Source organism: Leucopleurus acutus, assembly GCF_964270905.1.
Source record: "Leucopleurus acutus genome assembly, chromosome: 1".
NCBI lineage: Eukaryota > Metazoa > Chordata > Mammalia > Artiodactyla > Delphinidae > Leucopleurus > Leucopleurus acutus.
In genome coordinates this window covers 21,190,146-21,193,942 of record NC_139142.1, presented here as the reverse complement: position 1 = coordinate 21,193,942, position 3,797 = coordinate 21,190,146, and the positions used below count along the sequence as shown (strand labels likewise).

The window sequence follows — 3,797 nt, the reverse complement described above, 5'->3', positions numbered from 1 at the left end:
AAAAAAAAAAAAAAAAAAAAAAAAAAGAATCGGATAGGGGGACTTCCCTGGTGGTCCAATGGTAAAGAATCCTCCTTCCAATGCAGGGGATGTGGGTTCAATCCCTGGTCGGGGAACTAAGATCCTACATGCCTCGGGGCAACTAAGCCCACACACCACAGCTAGAGAGAGAAAACCCGTGCACCACAACTAGAGAGGAGCCCACGCACTGCAATGAAAAAGATCCTGCATGCCTGAGTGAAGATCCCATGTGCCACAGCTAAGACCCGATGCAGCCAAAAGAAAAAAAAAAAAAAAAAGAATGGGATAGAATAGATAAAGGGAGTTGGCATCCCAGAAATTTTAAGGCATTTCCTCTAGCTAACATGAAATGTAATATTTCTCTGCATACATTAATTAAATAAAATAAAAAGAGAACATTTTAAAAATTAATTTTTGTCAAAGGATGACATTTTCCATACTATTTTATGAACAAGGATTACTCAATACTTCTTAGGCATGTTTAGATTGCTTGAACTCTTTCATTTAAGAAAGGTAGAGTGTGTTGCCCTCAAAACTGCACAGCTAGTGAACATTGGTTTAAAGTGCTTTGTTACATTTCATTCAAAGGTGTCTACGTGAGCAGCAGCTACTTGGTTCCGCTATCGCCGGAGACTTTTAGGGCCTTCCCTGACTGTCACCTGGGTGCCATGGCGTGGGTGGGAGGAAGAAGCCGCCCTAGCTGTGTGTTGTCCTTGCGGCCAGTGGGAAGCGAGTGCCCTCTCGAAAGCCCAGGGGTCCCGTGACCTCTCTTACCAGTGCCATGGCAGTTCCAGGTTGCAATAAGAACAGTGTCCGAGCAGGCTGTAAAAAAATGTGTCTATCCTGGTCACCTGACTTTTGAATGCCGCAATTTTCACCGAGTAGACCCCAGAAGGGACATAATTTTGGATGTCAGCAGCACAAGTAGTGAGGAGAGTGATGAAGAGAATGAAGAACTGAATAAACTTCAAGCATTACAAGAAAAAAGAATAAATGAAGAGGAGAAGCAAAAAGCAAAAATGAAGAGGAGAAGCAAAAAGCAAAGAGAAAATCAAGTTGCAAAAAAAAAGGAAAAGGTCTTATTCATCCAGTTCCACTGAAGAGGACACTTCAAAACAAAAGAAACAAAAATATCAGAAGAAAGAAAAGAAAAAAGAGAAAAAGAGTAAGTGAAAAAAGGGGAAGCATCACAAAAAGGACAAAAAGAAGAGAAAAAAGGAAAAGCATTCCTCTGCCCCTAATAGTTCTGAAATCTCCAAAAAGTAACTGAGACTTTGGCCTGAACCATTAAATTTAAAAATTTGGTTTTGAAAATTGTTAGACTATTTGAAATTTGCTGTATAATTATGCTTTGCAATAAATCACAGCCTTTTCCATATAGACATGTTTTCATATATGGGGCTATTACTGTCTGGCAGCATTTTAGTGTACTATGATTATAGAGTATTGAATCAGTCTTATTACTTGATAGCCATGCCCCAAGTATGGATATTTGTGCAACAAAACTCATTGTTTTTGATATTCCTCTGTGTGTGTGTCTGGCTAGTGTTATTACTTCATAAGTTGATTGTAAATGGCTTTACTACCGTCAACACAGGCAATCTACGTAGCAGTTAATGAGTACTGCTGAATTAAGTGTCCATCTTCCAGTGTTAAAGTGAGGTAGGGGATAATGCTTTGTGCTTGACACTGAAAAATTTCATAGCTTTATATCCTATGATAATGTATAAAGAAAGTGAAGTTCTTTACTGTTGTTTTTAAATCTTGGCTTTTTTCAGATGTCACAGGGGATGAAGCTGCTTTATTGGTCTTGACCAGAACCTTTTAAATGAATGGCATCAGCAGGAAGTTGATAATGAAAGTATAACAGAATTTCACTGTTTTCTGAGATGCAGAGTTTTTAGTACCTGCCTCCTTGGTTTTTGTAACAAAATATTTCTTCCTTGCTTGAAAAGACAAGTCTAGTTCAGCCTACTAGTAGGTCTCGTAGAGATGATGATGTGTTGGGCAGGATTTTTAAGATAGACTCCTGAGTTGTTTTACAAATATGCCATATTGGTATGTCTTAAAGAGATACCTCAAACACAGAACTTTTTATTTAGGAGGATAACAGCTAAATCTTCATTAGAACCGATTTTTTTTTTTTGGCGATACACGGGCCTCTCACTGTTGTGGCCTCTCCTGTTGTGGAGCACAGGCTTCGGACGCGCAGGCTCAGCGGCCATGGCTCACGGGCCCAGCCGCTCTGCGGCATGTGGGATCTTCCTGGACCGGGGCACGAATCCGTGTCCCCTGCATCGGCAGGCGGACTCTCAACCACTGCGCCACCAGGGGAGCTTTCTTCCTTATTTTAGAATCTAGCAAAGTGCTCTGCACTTCTTAGGCACTCAATAATTATTTCTGATTAAATGAAACACTGAATAAAGTCCCAGCTTCCTGAGAAGATTTCAGGCCAGTAGAAACGTTATTAGGTACAAGAGAGGAAAACCTAGGGATGATTGAGTACTACATGCCAGAGACTTGCTGGATACATTATCTAACAGGGATAGAGAGCCCAGGGTCTAGTTCTAGGAGTTTGGAAAGAGACTGTCAGGGCCTTCCATAGAGATAATTCACGAGGGAGAACATTCTGAGGCCGCACCAACTCTTCATTCCTGGAATGACAGTCCATGAATGCCTAGTTTGAGAGCCAGACAGAAGAGAAAAGATAGAGTACAGGGGACTCCAGGGATTGCGAAAAGGCCGCAGTGGGAAGGCTCAGGGAGAGGTGTGTGTGGAGCTTGACGGGAAGAAAGAAAGGACAGGTGGTTTGGAACAAGTCTCATGTTTTCTAATGCTCCCTGTGAATTGATGAAAGGAACTGTTGGGCAGATAGGAACTGTTATTCTCGTCACAATGGGTCAAGAGAGGTCTGGGATGCATTGAAGGTTGCTAGTGTACAAATGACTGAAGAAATACTGAAAAGTATATTAAAAAGTAGGTGTTTTTTTTAAAACCTTAAAAAAATTTATCCACATACAGATTTTATTTGAAGACAGTATAAACAATCTAAACATAAGTCTCTTTTAAATGTGGGCCAAATGTCCCTTATGCCCACTCTTTGATAGGCCCCATCCTCATACTACTGATGGGGAAACTGAGGCTCAGAAAGAATGAGTGATTGGAAGAATGTCACACTGGTAAGTTGTGGCGACAGGATTGGACCTGGATCTTTTGGACTCTAAAGGCTTTTTTTTTTTTTAAACTATATCATACTATCAAAGCAGCATAGGATCAGACAGCAAGGGTTGTGTTGCAGGTCAGGGCATCCAGAACACCCTACTGCTGTACCTGCTGTTTGATCTGTGTTCAAAGAGCCCAGGGAATGGTGACTGTCCCCTACCACCACTGCTGTCCTGCTGGCCGTGACCGTTTTTTTTGCAGATCAGATGAGAAACGTGTTTGAGAGTCTTGTGCAGTTTGATTCTGTCAGGTCAAAGAACTTGCCATTGCCCCCAGGCAGAACAAAATGTTTCAAAGTGCCACATCACTGTCCTTAATAATTAAGACAACAATACATAAGTACAGTTTAAATGTAAGCAAATTACTTGGAAAGAAAAATATAAGCAAACTCAAATGATTCACTATTTGTTTAATTAGAGCAGAATCTTTTTTCTTTTTTTTTTGCGGAACGTGGGCCTCTCACTGCTGCGGCCTCTCCCGCTGCAGAGCACAGGCTCCGGACGCACAGGCCCAGCAGCCATGGCTCACGGGCCCAGCCGCTCCGCGTCATGCGG

At 41.7% G+C, this 3,797-nt stretch overlaps 1 pseudogene across 1 annotated transcript; it reads left to right on the top strand.

Moving 5' to 3' along the window:
* Positions 1–686: 686 nt before the first annotated feature.
* LOC309968370 (protein SREK1IP1-like) lies at positions 687–1,287 on the top strand (annotated as a pseudogene). The gene has a single exon. The product of its transcript is annotated as a protein SREK1IP1-like (transcript).
* The last annotated feature ends 2,510 nt before the right edge of the window (positions 1,288–3,797 follow it).